The 19107-nt window shown below is 34.8% G+C and overlaps 1 protein-coding gene across 4 annotated transcripts in view; it reads right to left on the bottom strand.

Moving 5' to 3' along the window:
- The window catches only part of LOC6043247 (A disintegrin and metalloproteinase with thrombospondin motifs 9), a 355560-nt gene that overhangs the window by 325071 nt on the left and 11382 nt on the right, over positions 1–19107 (bottom strand). The gene's annotated exons all lie outside the window — the stretch shown is intronic.

The following is a 19107-nucleotide window of genomic DNA, read 5'->3' on the forward strand; positions in this document are numbered from 1 at the left end:
AAGTTTCATCCAAATCGGAGCACCTCGATACGACCTCTAGAACAAACCGAGCAGAATCTACAAATACTGCCTCTTAAAAATGCTTTTTGAGCAATATTTCATGTAAGTAAAAAAAAACTATAGAACTTTATACATCATAAGAAAGGTCTTTCAAGTATCTACCTCAAAAAAACTTGCCTTCGTACTGCAGCAGATCTGGCAACCCTGTCTTCCGTGTTGAGCACCTTAGTGAAATTAATAAAACTGTGTAAGGCACAATTTCGTTAAAATGCTTCCATACTCTTATGCCACAATGAATATATTTAGGAAAAAAAATTGGCGAGTCATAAATGTTGAGGATCTGGCAACCCTTCTAAGAGTTATCGCCAATAACATAGATTAAATGTAAATTTAGATTACATTGTCGTTGAGAACATTATTACAAACTGTTTAAATATTGCAAATGTCATTTAGCGAGTTAAAGACCATGATAATGCAAAATTATGTAAGATTTAACATAACTTTATACTGTGACCGAGGATGGCAAATTGTCCCCGACTGCAGACAACTTTATTAATGCACTCTCACTTGCCATGCCGCTGGCTGATCAATTCAACCAAACATCCCACCCATTACCACCCATGGGAAGCATAAATCCGTCAATAAAAAGCTGAATCTCTTGCTGCTCCAAGCTGCAGCAGATCTCCTCAATCAAGGACGTTGGCGTCGTGCATGTCGGGGGTTCAAGTCCTTTCTCATCGCCGGCGAGAGGAAATTGAAAAACTGTAAAAATGTGTTTTTAATTGTTATTAATGATTGTTTACTTTCTACGGCGAGCCTTGGCCTGGGGAAGAGGGTTTTTCTTCCCGCGCTGAAACTGGAGATGAGTCAATTTCGTAAAGTGAGGCTGAAAGATGCTGTCGGATTACGGCACCATACATCATACACAAGGACGGATATTTTTTGTCTTTTGGAATTGCTGTTGAATAGTTGAAAGCTTGCTGAATCATAGTGAATCAATTTTTGAATAAATTGTCTTACTTTAATCCTAATGTTAACAACACATCATCAAACCACATACCTGAAAAGAAACAAATAAAACATTTATTAAACACATATCATTAGCATCATCCATAAAAATGTAATACAATTATAGAAAGAGAAACTGCAACCAATTTGGTGCTCCAATCCCAAGTTTTTATACATGAGAAGACCCAAGATTGCATTCAAATGAGCCATAAATTGCTACCAAAATTGGAAACGACCGTTTTACTACAGCCCCACGAACAACCATCAATTTCCAGCGCGCGATGCAATCTTTCAAACATTTTGCGTTCACCCAACTGCAAGTTTCCCCCCAAATTTGCAATCCCCAAAAAATTTGCATATTTTATGATTCTGCTTCTGCGGTTTTTTGTTTAAATTTTATTCCAAACTTTGTTTTCCACCACGCGTGAGCCACGTATCGTGTTTCGGTCGATGCCCATTTAGTCGCTAAACTAGTGCTACTAATTTGCAACATTTACGATCAGCTTTGGTCGTAAACGGGTTTCCAATTGGTACTTCTAAAATGACACACCCCAGACAGCGGAAAAAAGCATCGATTTATCATCGAAGGAAATTTAAGCCTGCGCCGCCGAATTGGCCGTGATATTTAAGCGGGAAACCTTCAACCGAAGGGCAGGACCTTTTTGGGAGGTGCTTCCTCTTGCCAATTAACATGAACCATTAATAACCGAAGGCACAGGAAGGTCGGCCCTTCGTGTCAATTGGCTCATTTTTTGAGCGCGCGTTGATTTATAACAAAAAATACAGCCCTTTATCATGGTGTCGAGTCAATCTCATTTTTAAATTTTTGGTAAACATTCTGTTTCTGTTGATCGTCAAATGCGTCAACAAGGTCCATACAGATGGAAATCTCGAATGTCTGAAACGAGGACAATCGTAAAACCTCTCCCTCTTAAAGTATTCACGTGGTTTATTGATGGCCCCGTAGTGTAATTTTGTTATAACCATTTCAAGGTTTTTGTTTGAAATCATACAATATTTCAAAGAAGTTCAAAATTTTGATGGAAATTAACATGAAACAATCTACAATCATTTTTTCTGCGTTGATTTTCATCTGAAGTAAATTTTCGTTGGATTAAAAATATTTTCAATTTTCATGACATTTCGATGTACATGAGTAAACCATTTTTTAACGGATTTTTTCACTATTTTTTAGATATTTTGGAAACTAATGATTGGAAAACAACTGGACGGTTGTTTGACGCATTTTAAAACATTTTTTTAATTCATATGATGAAACCATGGCTTGAAATTTCAATTTTAATCAATCAAAAAAGTACACTTCTGGAGTTTTTTTTTAAGTCCAATAAACCAAATTTCCAGTTTATGTTTTTTGGGTGTTTAAAAAACACCCAATAAGCAAAAACTGAAAATTTGGTTTATTGGACCTTTTCAAAAAAAAAAACTCCAGACTTAGACTCCAGTTTGAAATGTAAAAACAAATTTGCATTCGAAAAGTACTCTACATATCCAAAGTTTTTTTTTAAAAAGGTCCAATAAACCAAATTTTTAAGTTTTGCATTTTGGGTGTTTTTGAATACCACTGACTCAAGACGGTTCTAAAAACACCCAAAAAGCAAAAATTCATAATTTGGTTTATAGGACCTTTTCAAAAAAACTCTAAATATGTTTTGATAAAATGCATCGTTTTTAAAATATAGCCACTAAAAGTTTAATTATAACTGTAAAAAATTTTTTTTTAAAAATAGTGTCCGTGAATGACAATTCCCGAAAATATTTCACTCGAAATGTTTAAACTCTTATAAAAAAAACGAATTAAATTTCTGTTCAAGGGTCTTGATTGCTCCAAAAAGACTCATGCACTCACGAGAACAAATAAAACGTGATGCAAAACTCCTATCGTTTGTCACTTCCACACCAATCGCTACTGACAACTCTCTCTTTGCTCTCCCTCTCTCTCCAATCAGGTAGTATAGCGAATGGCTCAAAGAGACCGATTGCGCTAAGTTAGAACTCAAAGCTGACTCTAAATAGTCTGCAATCGGCTTTATTTTGATCATATTTTAAACTGCTCAAAATCAACGTTATCAAAAATATTTTACAATTTTGTTGATAACACAACACGGAAAGCAAAGGAAAAATCTTCATCGAAAAAAAATCTTTTGACGCTCAAAAATCGGTAAAATGAATTCGAAAAAATCATCATCTGGATTATTTGGCCGAACACTACTTCACTTATAGGTGTAACGTTACACGTCAAAAAATGTCTAGTCACTTTTTGTAGATGAACAATGTATGTAAATAAAACTAAATAAATTAATTTTACTTGTGCTAACAATGCAAATCTCAGAAAATCTTAAGGTAACTAATTTTTTTTTTTGAGTTCGAAAGCAATTTTCTTTTGCGTGTTTCGCCTCCTCTCTCTTTCGTGGCAAAGAAAGCTCGCAAGCTCTCTTTGTAGCGATTATTCCATCCCTGTCAAAGACACAATTGACAGCAATTTCCACCTTGCCAAATACAAATTTACAGCAAACTGTGGTATTGCAGGCCAAAAGAGCGCCGGGCTGGTATATTGTTAGATTCTCTCCTCTCTGAGTATAATCGTTTGTGACTAGGGTCGACGGACGGAGAAGGCAAAGAAATTCACGAAGAATTTGTATCCCTGTGTGAAGCGATTGGCCAAGATGCTGGCAGCTAGCGAGTTGTGTTCGCTTACGAATGGTCACGCGCTTCAATCGGCAAAGATTCGTTCGGGGATGAGTTAGTGATTTTTGATCAAAAATCTCGACCCTTGTTTAATAACTCGGCAGCAAAACTTTTGCCCATACTTTTCATGGCTCAAAAGTTGCGGTTTTTGTCCCCAAGTATGGAAAAAATTAAAAATACAGCTATTGAGATTTTTTTTTTTGCGGAAAAAAGTGAATTTCAAAAATCGGCAAAAATAATCATGATATAATTATTTTTTTCTTAATAGTCCTCATCAATACCTACAACTTTGCCCAAGACACCAAACAGATCTGATTTTTTTTAAATATGCAGTTTAATAATTAAAAAGTATAAATATAATACTTTTCCGGTCCAGTCCGGTACCAAAGGGCCTCAAAACTCTTATTGTTTAACAATTAAGATCAGTCGAACCTGTTTTTTTTTTGCAAAAATATCTCTTTTTGCACAGTTTAAGGTTTTTAAAAATAAATTAAAAAACTAAAATTAATGTTTTTAGTATTTTATACAAAAAAAAACTACACCCTGCATTTATGCAATTCATATCTACAACAATAATGAGTAAAATTTGCATTCATCTCAAATCACCTTGACATTCAGTGCATCTGAACAAACAGCCTGAATGCTCATTGATACGAGTGGAACTTCCTTAACTGAACTCATTTACAAGTTAAGTTTTTGTTTACCCAGCGTCCCTGAAACTGGCCGATGCTTCTCGAACATTACACATTGGCCAAACCCATCCCTCCTGCAGACCTACGCAATCTTCCATTTATCACTGTCAATCACTTGATATGCTTTCGGTCCCAGTTGATGCTGCTGCTGCCGGCTTCTGGTGCACTTTCAATTTGCACCACCTCCCCAATATGGGAAACAAATTGCGTATACAAGTTTTGCGCGGATTGCCTACGCAACATTAAGGGCGCGCAACATTATGCAAGCACACTCCTCGCGGTATTGTCAATACATGACAATGATTCGCACAATAAAAAATGACAACCAGACAACGAAACGCCCTTTCGCCCATTTTCGGATTGTGTCATTTTTTAACATTTTTTCAGAGCATTGACAATGCAAAATGTAGAAAAAAAAAAGCAGTTCGAAACAGCGAAACAACAAATATGAAGAGCAAAAAAAATGGAAAACAAACATATTCACATATGCATTGTCATCGAAAATCAGGCCCTGCGTCAAAATTGGCCATCGTAGGGGCCCCCGGGGGCTCCTGGGACTCTCAAGTGCATGCCCCAGCCCGGGAATCGGCCAGCGTGTGCGTGATAGTAACCAGTCAATCGGGCCCGCGAGATTCCACAACGCATAGCGAAAAAGGCAACATATACTCTTTCCAGACCACCGGACTTCTTCTACTTGGTCTTGATCTTAGGGGATTCAGATCGAGCGAACCCACCCCGAAGCCATTCAATTCACCGCCGTCGTCGTCGTCGTCGTCCTTTTGACAAAAGATCGTTAACGAAGAGACACATCGCGGTTGAAAGACAGCAAAAAAAACCTGAGTAAACGCACAACGGAAACATAAATCATAATGTGTGTAATCCAATCATGCAATCCGGGGCGACAGTTTCATACCGCTTTAGCATGAAATGTAGCGATTAATGTGCGTGGCTAGTTTGTTGGCGAATTAACAATAGTTTCAATGAATTTCAGTACAAAATGTCCAGAGTTTTTTGTAACTTATGCTCAATTATTTCTATAGATCAAAAATAACAAAAAAATATGAATATAAATACTAGATAGCCTATATGAAGATGCGAAATGTAATTCTCGAGGTTCCAATCGAGCTGTCTAGAGCGTCCATTTTCCCGGGGTTACAAAATTCCCGGGAAACGGGAAATTTTTAACAAATTTCCCGGGAAATCCCGGGAATTCCCGGGAAATTTGAAATTTATCGAAAATTGATCTTATCCTGCTTCTGATTGATATTTTGCAACAAAATTGTATAGAACTGCAACTTTAATGTTCAAAATGAGTGTAGGGGTCAATTAATGGCTTGACTGCTTATAAAAATCATACAACTATGTAAAAAAAAAAAAACAATTTCTTATTATATCAATTGATTTTTTTTGTTAAGAAGTATTATTTTTTTAAATAAAATATTGAATCAGAGAGTAAAATCCATGCTTCTTAACCATAAAAATGCTTTTAAATTTGTCTCTGTTACCATTTCAAAGGAATATGTTTAAGAATAACGTTGACTCATAAAACAAACAAAAAATAAAAGCATGCAGAAATTATGTTTTTCATGGCAAATAACTTGTTCTAGACCGTAATTTTATCAACAAAACTCATTTTAAGGATTTTTAGGCAAAATTTTGACTTTTTATCAATTTCACCAAAAATTTATAGGTATATTGTTAAAAAAACTTAAAAACTATGTAAAGTAAAATTTACACATTGATTTTCTTTTTCTTCTTAAAAACTTATCAGCAACCTTAGTGATTGTGTCAAATTTGAACACATTAAATCTGATTTTAACAACAAATATTTTGTACAAAGTCACCCCAATATGCTAAATACAATTTTTAACGCCACTTGTTTTCAAATACTATTGAAAAACATTTTTTTCCAACCATAGAGCATGGACCTTGTGTGGCCTACCCCAGTACATGTTTTACAAAATAATAATCTTGAGACAAACCTTACCAGTTGGAAAAAATATATAAAAACAGAATGAAATCCTATCACTGATACCCCGTTTTTCTTAAGTTATAAGTTGAGTTCTCTCATTAATATTTTTTGCAAATTAAAAAAAAATTAGGACCAAAAAGTAAGGAAAATGTATACTTCCGCTTGAATTTCGGGAATTCCCGGGAAATTTAAAAAAATTCCCGGGAAACGGGAAATATTATTTTTCGGGAAATCCCGGGAATTCCCGGGAATTTTTTTCCCGGGACGGGAAATTGGACGCTCTAGAGCTGTCCAAACAATCTACTGTCTAATGATTAAAAAGTATTGAAAATGCATGCGACCTAATTCGTGCAAAATCTTGTTGTTCGATTGGAACCCTATTTTGCCAGCTCGATTGGATTCCCGAGAGTAACATTTTGCTTCTCTTTATAGGCTCTCTAATAAATACTCCAATAAATATGTTTATTACTATTTATTATTATTATTAACTAAACTTTTTTATTCAATTTTAAAGTTTATTTCTTTATTCAGTTAACCCTCTACAACCCAATCCCAAAGCCTATAGACGGACTTCGATTTAAAAAAACGCCAAAAATCAATTTTTCAACCAATTTTTGATGTCTAAAAAGCATTGGAAAGAAGAATTCTTAAACATTGAGAAAATGTATGGGTTAGAAGTTTTACTTGTTTTATGTGACTTTGCCAATGTACTTCAAAATGTCATTTTTTTAGAGGCAACTTTAACTGTGTTTTTTACTATCATTTCCTATACTTTAAGTGAAAAAAAGCATGCAGTATTTTTTTGTGTCCCACACAATGCCTCTGCGCATTTTTTTCAGTTTATAGCGAAAAACAAGCAAAAAATGGAAAAAGTGACTTTAAAAACATGAAAAAGATAGGCAAAATGTATTGATATGTGGTGTAAAATCGGCCAAATACTACCAAAAACAATCATAAACAAAACAAGATAAACGCAAATTAAAATACTAAAAATGAAGCAAGAAAAACATGAAACAAGAGAAGTAAAGTTTTTCGTAGAACAAAAGTTGCTCAAAAAAAACTCTTAAACAAGGGAAAAATAAAAAAAAATCGAAAAAAATTGCGCTGTAGAGGGTTAAATCAAAAAGTTTTTTTTTTAATTTTTTTTTCATAAAAAAAGTTTTCAGCACAATTTTGAAAAAAAGAGAGAAGAATGGGCGCATCACAATTTGGAAAAGAAGCTTAATCGTACTGATATCATAAAGCAATGAATTTTTTTTTTTGACATCCTATGCGCAGCACTACATTTTGTACCTAAATGCTCGAAAATGTTTATCTTATGAACAGAATTTCTGAACGATTTGGTGTCTTTGAAAATGTTGCAGGTATTCTTGAAAAGTTTTGATAAAAACTACTTAATCTCATTTAATTTTAGTTAGTATGAAAAAAATACTTTACGCAATTTTTTTTAGTTATATATTTTTATATGACTCAATAAAATAATTTAAATAATTAAAAATCACTCAACAAATAGACATCTAAATTAACTCAAAATCAAACACTGAACAATGTCTGTACGTATGTCCATAGAAATGTATGTTTATCTGTGCTACTATTTTCTTCCAATTACCTAATGTTATACGGCAGCGAATGACCAAGAAGGTTAAAGCTGTCAAAAACAAATGAATTAACAACAACAACCTAAAGTTATGGTCACTTGAGTGAAGATTTCCTAGAACATTTGAAGACTCTAGGTTGCTTTTCTATACAAATTGAAGGCCACAGTTGATGACAAAGAAAGTGAAAATTTTGGAAAATCTCATGAGAAAACCCCTGACTCGATCCCTTTGGCATAAATAAATAACTTTGCAAATATTGATCCAAATCGGTTATGGTTTTGGAGTCGCTATTGATTGTTGAAGTTTGTGTAGGAAAATTTCCAAAAATGTATGGGGAAAAACATCGTTTCGGGATTTTGACAGCAGGTGGCGAAAGTCTTGCTCAAAATTGTTGTGTGAGAATCTTGTAGGAAATTTAATTCCTTACAACTTTGTTGAAGAACGCAAAAAGATCCAAGTTGATCCTGTTGAGTTATTAGCAATGCGATGAAAAGAAATCGGCTTATATACTTGAAAGTATATACACGGCGTGTTTTCTAGAACAAACATTTCAAGAAAAAATAGTCATCATTACTGTCAAATGTGTCTTATAGGAAATTTGCTCAGCTTTCCAATGCTTCTAAGAGCGAAATGTTTCATCGGGAAATTTCTGAGATATCTATTTTTTAAGTTAAACTTTCTGGAAACTTGTCAAATGATGTTTTTCATGTGTCGTTTACTCATCAAAATGTGCAAAATAAGGCAAGAAACAACTTTGGAGAAGGCTTCAAATCGCTGAATATTTTGGAAATTAAGTTCAACCGAGTTTTTTGAATATATGAGATTTATTCAAAAATTTAAATCATAAAACCGCATTAAAAACATTTTTTGCAATAATTAAAAGATAATTACACAATTTTTGTTCACGAATATCACGTTTATGCTCGGATTTAGCTTGAATTAAGCTGATAAAACCGATTTTTTTATTGCAAGTTTAAGTTTAGTTAGGATATCACTAGATTTTTATGAAAAAAAATATCATATTTCCTTAACCAAACATTAATCAATTGCATGAATACAAAATATGTATACATTTTTTTGGCAGTGTTTTTTTTCAGTTTTTTTTACTCCTACATTCAAATGCATTTTCAACAGTAATTTTTTTTTCGTTTTTTCATACACATGAGAATATGACTTTTGAACCTTGCAACAGTAATTGGTAGTATATTTTCGATTTTAAATCATATTTTGGATCCATGTTCCCGGTTCATATATGCTTTAAGAAGTATCATATTTATTCATAAAAATCCATTAATAAACTTAACAATCTCAAACCTGCAAAAAATCAATTGTATCAGCTCAATAAGAGCAGACGCGTGATATTTGTACACAAAAATTGTGTAATTATCTTTTAATTCTTGTAAATAATATTTTTAAGATGGTTTTATGATTTTCATTTTTGAATGAATCCCATATATTAAAAACTCGGTTAAACATAATTTCCAAAATATTTAGCGATTTGAAGCCTTCTCCAAAGTTGTTTCTTGCCTTATTTTGCACATTTTGATGAGTAAATGACACATGAAAAACATAATTTGACAAGTTTTTAGAATAGTTATTATAATGTTTACAATTAAAAATAAAGGAATTTAGAACAAAAAACTTAAAAATTAGATATCTCAGAAATTTCTCGATGAAACATTTCGCTCTTAGAAGCATTGGAAAGCTGAGAAAATTTCCTATAAGACACATTTGGCAGTAGCGATGACTATTTTTTTCTCCTTAAGGTTGCCCAGAAAACACGCCGTGTATAAGGGGTACTAAAGGAAGCATAAAAATCACCAAAAATCCCTAATATCGTTTTTTTATTGTCACCCAAGGCCACAGTGATCATTTTTCAAAAGTGCCTATGGTTTTATATTTACCTAAATATTTGTTTGTCATACTTTATTCAATACATTTTTATCTCTTTTCATCGACCTTGTTCTTGCGCAAAAAATCCGATCATAAATTTTTGCTATCCAAATTTAAATGCTATAAATGATATTTTAAGAGGAACTATCTGATAAAAATAATAAGAAAATAACTTCTTTATCATTTTCATTACATATAATAAAATAATAATCCATAGTCCATAACTCAGCAAGATTTGATTTCATCACATTCTGCAAAGTATCATTTCACTCTCTCACATCGATTCCCACAAATCCTTCCATTTCTGGGAGATACAAAGTATCGGTGCGGTATAATCCTGTCAAGATCGATGGCCCACCGCCCAGGTGACTTCACGCCCCTGTCGTAAGACAACGCGGATTTTGATTGTGACCTCAAAAAAAAAAGAATAAAGTCTACCCAGTCGATCAAAGGGAGGGGAAGTTCAAAAAACAATTGCGCCGTGTTCGATAATATTTATGTCATGATTGATTCTTGCACTTTTTTCTTGCTTCGCTGGGGCCAATCTTCCTTCAATGGTTCGGTTACCTTTCATTTCCAGTTGGATTTTTTGTTTCTCAACTGCCCTGAACTTAAAAAAAGTGCCATAAAAATGAAAGATGGAAATATGGCACTCGGGCTGCCACTTTGGTGCGGGATTCGATTGTTTAAACAACTCAGTGGACTCATTGTGCACTTTTATTTCTCTAGAAGAGCTGCGCCGCAGCAGATGGGCGGATCCGAAAGGAGTGACTTGTGAAAAATGGTATCCTTTTCGGCATCGTTCGAAGAGTCTACCAGGTCCTGCACCGCAACAGGTCATCCCCCATCCCAAATTTCGCGATGTTTTACTTTATCGACGTATGACATAACCATACTCGTATCATGTAACTTGTTTTGTAATTAACCTTTTGGTTCATAAATGTTTTCATGTTTAGATTTAAAACAAAGAATAGTAAATAGTTTTTTAATTGAGTTATCTTTTAAATTCTGTGTAGCTTTTCTTGACAGCCAAGGCAATTCCATCTTTCACAATGACCATCGACAATAAATTTCAATCAGACTGTAAAAAAGCACAAGTTTGTCCTTGTAAGTACTTGTCATCCAAACACTACACAAAACAAGAAGAATACAGAGATGACACTCTGGACGAGTAATGAGAACTTAATGATGGGTGCAACCACATTGCAATGTCACCCGAGCGAAAGGACAATTAATAACAGCGAAAGACAATAATAATAAAAAATGGTAAAACCAGCCATCATCGTATGTTCACGATCGAATGTGACACATGTTCGGTATCGTGTAATAACGAGCACAGATTAATGGCGGGAGGACTACAAAAACGAGACATTAAAACTGGGGTTGGCCGTAATGACTTTGTTTCATTGTCACTATTATCGTGGGTGATTTTCGTAAGAGAAAAAATTAAAATAAAGCTGTAATATCGCACTTTTATTTTAATTTTGAAGCATTGGCGTAATAAATGTTCCAAAATAAAAACAAAACAAATTCAAATGGCACCACCACATTCTTTTCAAATGTTTGTACTTTGGCAGAACTGAAATATTACTGTTTCTAAGATCAAATTTTCAGAATATTATTAAAAAAACGCTTCAAGCTTAGCTTTACAATGTTTTTTCGAAAAATCGCGTTAGCTCGTGATGGTTATAAGCAAACCCCTCATTTTTTTTTTTGAAATTGTCTGCTCTACAATTCTGTAGAACATTGTTACACACTAAAAAAACCCAACAAAGTTACAAAAAACACGAAATTTTAAAATGAAAAATTATGTTCTAAATAAAAAAGACACTTCTGAGATTTTGAAGATTCGAAATACGTTTTTTTCGTAATTCTGAGTACGCCATCAAATCGGGCTTCCTATTTTACATGAAATTCCCTTTGACATTAAATTTCAAAACAATAACCATTTCAGGCTGCAAATTATTGAAAAATACGTTTTTTTTTCGAATGTTGAAAAAATGGAAGGGGTCGTACCGCCCCTCCGTCACGAGATATCGAAAAATGAAGCTCGGATTCGTGATCGGGGACAAAAATTTCCCCTAAGAACAAAGTTTCATGCAAATCGAAGAGAGTTCGGGGCAACTTTTTCCGATTTCGGGAGAGTTGACAGATGCTTTAAACAAAATCAATTTAAAATATCAATTTTTTCCTAGATACAATTTCCTTTCTTCCAAGAATAGTTCAGGAAAAAAATATTTCATGATTTGGTGTACATATTAAAAAGCTTTGGCAGAAGCATAACTGTTATCATGTTTCTGAGTATTTTTAACTTATTTTTTTTTTGTAAATAAGACTTGAAATTCCCAAGGGAATGATGCAAAAGGAGAAATCACTAAACAAAAAACCTAATTTCAAGATTGTTCAGGTGAACACCGAAAATGCGATATAAAATTAATGTGGCCGAAAAAGTCTCTTAACTGCTCAATTATTTGTTTGTGTGCATGACGTCAAATTATTCAGTAATTTTCCGACGTACAAACAATTTTGCAGTCCAAAACCAGTTAATGAATTGAAAAAATAAATGTAGTTTCAAAATGTCTTTTCTTGATTTGTCAAAACACCTAAGTAAAAAAATCATGATTGTTTACTTTTTACTCTTGGTCTGGTCTAACAGTCTTGTTCTGACAGATTTGGCCTGACAGTTCTATCCTGAATATTGGTCTGGACCAAACGAGGGATAGGACACAGCTCTCTCTTAGAAATTCCTCGACCATGACCAGGGCTGAGGGACGAAAATATTAAATTTGTTTGTTTGTGGCCTTAATTTGAATTACACAATTGAAAAAAATAGAAATCCTGACAAGTTCATCCAAGAACAATAAACCATAGATTCAATTGCCTTGCCACATGTTGTGAAAATTGACTTCCGGTTGCAAATAAACTTCAGCAAACATGAGAAACAATGTATGTTCTCATCAGTCAATAAACAGTCCTTGATTTTTGCAGCAGCAGAAATCATGCAGACAACAATAAACAAGAAGCCCTTTCGATGGTTGTTGTTGTTGTTGGTATACTAATTACATGACATGTGTCGGATGCAATTCAATAAAGAGATCGATCGCAACGCAAGAAAAGAGAAGAAAGAAATTCTACACCCTTTGTGCCAAAGACCTTGTTACTTCTGTTTATTGAACAGAAAAAAAAGAAACAGACCACGCAGACTGCTTGCCTGGTGACTACCGAAGAAAGTCAGGGTCTGGATGGAGAATTGAAAAGGGCTTATTAGTGCAAATCTTTGAATTTTGTTTTGAATTTTCTTTAAAGATACTACCTTCCATAACAAATTTAGAATTAATTATTTTCGATACATTATATAAGTATGACAAAAAACTCAGAATAACTCATCTTCAACATCAAAGTTCCATAAAGATAAAGTTGACAGTCTTTACAACTTTGTTAACACTGAGCTGAACAGCAAAGGGAGCGTTCTTTTATTACGTAACGCGAAAAATCGGACTTTTAGACCCCCTCCCCCCCCCTCGTAACAAAATTTCCATACAAATTTTAAAAAATTTGTATGGAGCGTAACACGGCCTCCGTCCCCCCCTCCCCCCCTACTGCGTTACGTAATAAAAGAACGCTCCCAAACCAAGGAGACAGTGCGAATAAATAAGACCAACTCAAAGGCTGGCAGTGGAGCAAACCTTGCCTGTTTGCGCAAGCTGGCAGAGATATTGACGGGAAAATATTGTCCCACGAGAACGCAATGAGACGTAACGCACGCAGGAACACCACTGAAAACGTGGCACGGTGAAAAAAACCTGCAGAAATTTATAGTTGAATAATCAAATTCGGGAAATCAAAAGAGAAACCACTCAGAATCGATTTGTTAGACAAAAGTTGTATTATTTGTTTTTAATAACTTGCTATGAATAAAAACAAAAATTTAGTTCCACCCAGATTCGAATCGGAGTTTTTTAGATAAGAGTCCAACTCTTAACCAATGCGCCACGAGATCGTGTTGGAACGGAGAGGCAGAATGCAATCATGCTCTTTTCCTTTACACTCTCTTTATCCCTCTGGTAGAGCAGTATTGGTGACGCGATCAAGTGATTGGTTGGTCGAAAAACTACCAACGGATGTCAGTAGCTTGGTCGACACTGAATGTCAGAGAAGTTTGGTTTGGGTGTACTATAAGTTTTGAATCTTTAGGCAAATTTACTGATAAACTATTCACAGTGCCTCAAACCGAACCAGATCCAATAAAGTGCCCGGTTTACATTCTCAATATTTCTGCTCTGGCTGACAATACATGTTGATGAGAAAATATTAATCCCGAGAGATGTTTGTCCGGGATGACTAATGGTTCTACACTGGAGGACCTTTCCCATTTGAGCAGACTGAGAAGCTACCTTTTGAGTTCAAGGGATTCTTGTACTCGCGCCGTAGACCGCGCCTGGCCTTCGCCCGATCGAACGTTAAAAGTGAAAAATTAAGGATAATACTAATTTATGGTGTCGTCTTTCGGTTGGCACTGGTGACGCAAGAATCGCAATCGATGATGACACAGTCGCTCTTACATAGCCTCAAACTGTCAATTGATTATGAATTGCTGCTCGAACTTTGCCAGGACGTGACATTGGGCAGGGATTACAACGACTAAATGGCAATTTCAATTAGGAAACATGTCCCCGAAATGCGGCTAACTCCCCGTTTATCTTCGTACAAACTACGTCACTTATCTCCAATGTTGGTTTTATCTTGCATTTCGTCCCGAGGAAAAAGACGTTCAACCCTCCCAAATCAAATCCAAAATACGGCATAATCCACCTATTTATGGTTATGAACTTTTTCATTTTTTTTTTTTGAAATCGTGTACCCTAAAAGATCAGTTTAGCAGATTTTTTTTATTGTTTTATTGTTTGAAACCAATTTTAATAATGATTTATAAAGTTATAATCAACAAATAATGATTCAATAATTCAAAACTACAGTCAACCAATAAGTAAACAACTTCAAATACTTTCCTAAAACGAGAACAGTAAAATAAAACTGCCAAAAGACAACATTCGCTGTCGTTGTCGAGTTTTGCCTTATTTTTTTGGCAAGAAAAAAACAATCCACAACATCAACAAAGCGTTAAATTTATGTGCACGCGTTTAGCCACCCTTCCCCTTCTTTCATACTCGCCAAGACGTCTCCACTCTAGTCAGCACTTTCTCCTTCGATTGATAGTGGGAAAAATTGTTCAAGAAATTGAGCCTTTAATTAGATTATTTTCTAGTTTTGTTCTAAGCAACAAAAATAAATAAAAAGAAAAATAATTTGAAATTTAACCAAAATCGAGCAAATACATTTTCTTCAGCAGATCTTTAATTTCGCAATATTTTGGAAATTGAAACCATCGAAATTTTCACATTCTTCAAATTATGCGTAACTTCCCCAAAATAAAAATAATTGAAAAAAAAATCTAGCACAAATCCAAACCCGAAACTGTGCTAAAAGGATTTTTAACGATCCATATCTAACACACAAGTGCAGGCGAAACTGTGTCAGCCTCGCGTCATCGCCGGCCGCCGCCAAGGAAAGACCTTGGGGGGAGGGAGACCATCAAATGGCCAGACGTCTTTTTTGGCAAGATCTCCTTCCTGTGGACGGATTTTGATGATGATGCGTGCGCGGCCATTAACCGGACCGTGATTTGTGCGAACTTTTAGAAAATTTAGTTACTTTGGATCTTATGATCGTTCGTATTATTTTGTTCAAAATTTCATGACTCTTTTTTTTTGTTTTTTGTTTGTCGGCTTTGTTTTTTAAAGAACCTTTCATGAAGCTATCTTTGTTCTACACAAAATTATCAAACCAAATGAGTAGTTGCTTCTTGAATATGAATTTCACATGATCTAGACAACAATTGAGATCGTATAAGATAAGCTTTTCGGGGGAGATAAAAATTAAGCCGAAGGATAGTAAACTCATCGTTGTCACCCTATATTTTCATTTATTTAAAAAAAAAGATGGAGTTATCTTAAAGATTCATTCAGCACTAGAGAACTTTTCACATCGGCGAAAGGCCATTTTGAACAGATGTTGTTCTACAACTTGACTTTCCTTGTTTTGACTTTTTCTTTATATGTTTTTATAATTATTTGCTTATATTGGGAATTTGCGGCGAGAAATATTAAGCTAACCTAGGACAGAAAGAGGGAGAGACAGAATTGAAGATCGCGACAACAGTTTTTTCAAACCTTTTGTCACATGGTGGATAGATCCAGACAGGGCGCTGGCAGTTATAAGGGGAAAGGAGGTGAAGAAGCTAAGGGCCATTCATTCTAAGTGTAATATTTGGTTGAACTAGCTTTTTAGGGGTCTTCCATTAACCGACACAGAAGGTGTCGGAGAATGTCCCACATAGTTGACACACGATAATTTCTTTTCGTGTTTCGTCATCTATGGAACGACCCATAAATGTTTTTGGTATTTTCATGCATTTATCTTGTTCAGTTTGAATTGTAGGTCGTAATTTTAAAATTTAAAGAAATCAAAAAAGCTTAAGCTTTAAAAAAACACATTAAAAAATGCATGGATTGGCCGAAATAAAAACGTCCGACATGCTTTTAATTTGAAATAAATGAACACTAAAAAAATACAAATATTACAAAAAATCGAAGGTTTGTCAAAATTTAGTCAACAAAAACAGCAAAAAAATCCATGTATCCACTTTTTTCTGAAAAACGCTAACCTATAATTTTGTTAACAACACACCAAGAATAAGTCGAGAGCTATTGATTTGCTCTTTCTTATTCAATTCTGGAGTTTTCTTTTATTTATTTTTTCTTTGAAAGGGTCCCATAAACAAAATTTTCTTTTTTTTTCCTTTTGGGTATTTTTTAATTCGCCTTGAGTGGGTGTATATTCAAAAACTCCCAACAAGCTAAATTAAAATTTTGTCTATTGGACCTATTCCATAAAAAATCCAGATTATTCTTATTTATTACATCAAAATTAATCATATTTTAAATAATTTTCGATTTTTTTTTGATGAAAAATTAGTTTTGTGAGCAGGGATTGAATAATCGCAAAAAAAAAACATTTTCACTTGCGAGATTTCTTCACCCGCAAAAGAGAGAGGAGGCAAAAGAAAATCGCTCCCGAATTTCTCCAAGTAAATCAATCTGTTGATGTTTTTTTGTGAATATCCTTGTCAGCATCACTTAAAATTATTTATTTCGCTTTGTTTACAAACATTGTCCATCTACAAAAAGTGGCAGGTCATTTTTCGACGTCCGACGTTACAATTGCAAGTGTAGTAGTGAAAAAGATGTTCCGTCGAATAATCAAGATGATGATTTTTTTAGATTCCTTTTACCGATCTTTCGTGCGCGAGAGAGGAGAGCCATGTTCCCTTCGGGTTTTTTTTTTTCTCTTGACGAACGTTAAACGATTTTCTTTTGATGATGATTCTTCCAACGCTGTGCGTGGGTTTCCTGCTCGTCTGCAACTAGTTGCAACCTGTCAAATCTCCCGGGACTGTAAGGGCGTAGCCTTGGAGCACAGAGTGGAAATTTACTTTCACACATATTTTTTATTATACCGACCTACACTTAAATTGTCTAAGAATATTGAACTGACCATTGTGTCACTCTCTACAGCAGTGTAACAGACCTGTAATGCTATGCTTTGCTGTGCTAATTTGAAAATAAAAATAAGGCAATAAAATATTTCTCAACTCTGGTTTGGGTTGAGGATAAAAAAATGTCTGAAATTATTATTTTTTAAATACCAAAAATATAATCCAGGTGTTTAAGCGAAGATGGCGTTCGAATTGTGAACGTCCGAAATGTCAAAATCGCTCAGTAGCACCAACATTAGAAAAAAAATGTGGCTGTCATGCCATGGCACACTTTTTTCATAATGTTGGTACCACTGCGTGACTTTGACATTTCGGGCGTTCACAATTCGATCGCAATCTTTGCTTAAAAATCTAGATATACTACGGCAAAGCAGTATATATAATATTTATTTCTGAAACGAATTTCCTGCATTGTGATTAAGATCCAACCGTTCCGAGTGACTATTTGAACATCTCTATGAGTTGCAGCCAAAATTTGCGAAACAAGTGTGATGATGCCCCTTGGGTTTTGGCGCTGGTGTATCTCAGCCGCAGATTTTATCTCCCGTATGTGTACATAGCGGCTTAATAACAGACGCAATTTGGTGACATTGCTCTCATTATTCTAAATAGACTACGACTTTCTGATGGCGTAACATTTGTCCATGAGAATGAGACTGTAAATATCGTATTTTTATTTTTGGATTAAGGTTTTCGTTTAATTTGAAAAATATATAAAAATATAATTTGAAAAAAAAATAGAGAATCATGTTGACGATGTAACGCCATAAAACAAGCGGTTTCGCTCCGAAAACATTAGACATAATCCGTTTAGACAGCATTTTTTTTTCACCATCCAGCCGAACCGTTGGTAGTTCAACACCGCAAACATTCCGCAACGAACGCAACATTTCCGATGAGCTGGACAAAATCAAAACAATTCCAGCAAGTTGCATCTAAAAATAAGGCTAGTCACAACTTTTATGCTACGCCCATAAATGGGTCATCATATTCCGTCCGTCCCAACGGAGGGTAGAAGATTCCTGGGGCCGGTTCCACAACCAACCCGGAGATTAAATTTCAAGATGCTATCATGTTATATGAGTAAAAGAGAGGAGTCAATTTGGCTGAGTGCAGCGAATTCGGGGCGAAAAGTTGGGCCAGAATTTCGCGTGCACTTTTACTAGAAGGGACGAAAACGATACACTTAATTTTTTTTGTGCTGTCGTCACGTCCGAAACCAAAATGGGGTGGCGTCTTTTTTTGGGGTGGTGGCGCTGTCCAAGAGCAACAGAAGAAAAAAACGTCTAGCAAGATTAATGATGCACTAATGCCCACTCAAAGCGTTCCGTTTGAATTCCGTTTAGAATTCCGTTTGAGCGAAAAAAGTTCGATTCGAATTCTAAACAGTGTTCGTTTTAGATTCTAAACCGCATTCCGTTTCAAACGCAACAACCGGTTCCGTTTGAGTTTTCGCCCCAAATCGGTTCAAGCGGAATTCAAACGGAATCGAAACGGAATGGACGGGTTAGTTTTGACAGCTTCTTCTTCTTCTTGTTTTTATGCAGTGGGTTTCTTTTATGTTTTGGTTGAATTGAAATTCAACCAGAAAAAAAAACAGATAGGACATTTTTTAAACATTGA

This window comes from Culex quinquefasciatus, chromosome 3 (genome assembly GCF_015732765.1).
Source record: "Culex quinquefasciatus strain JHB chromosome 3, VPISU_Cqui_1.0_pri_paternal, whole genome shotgun sequence".
NCBI lineage: Eukaryota > Metazoa > Arthropoda > Insecta > Diptera > Culicidae > Culex > Culex quinquefasciatus.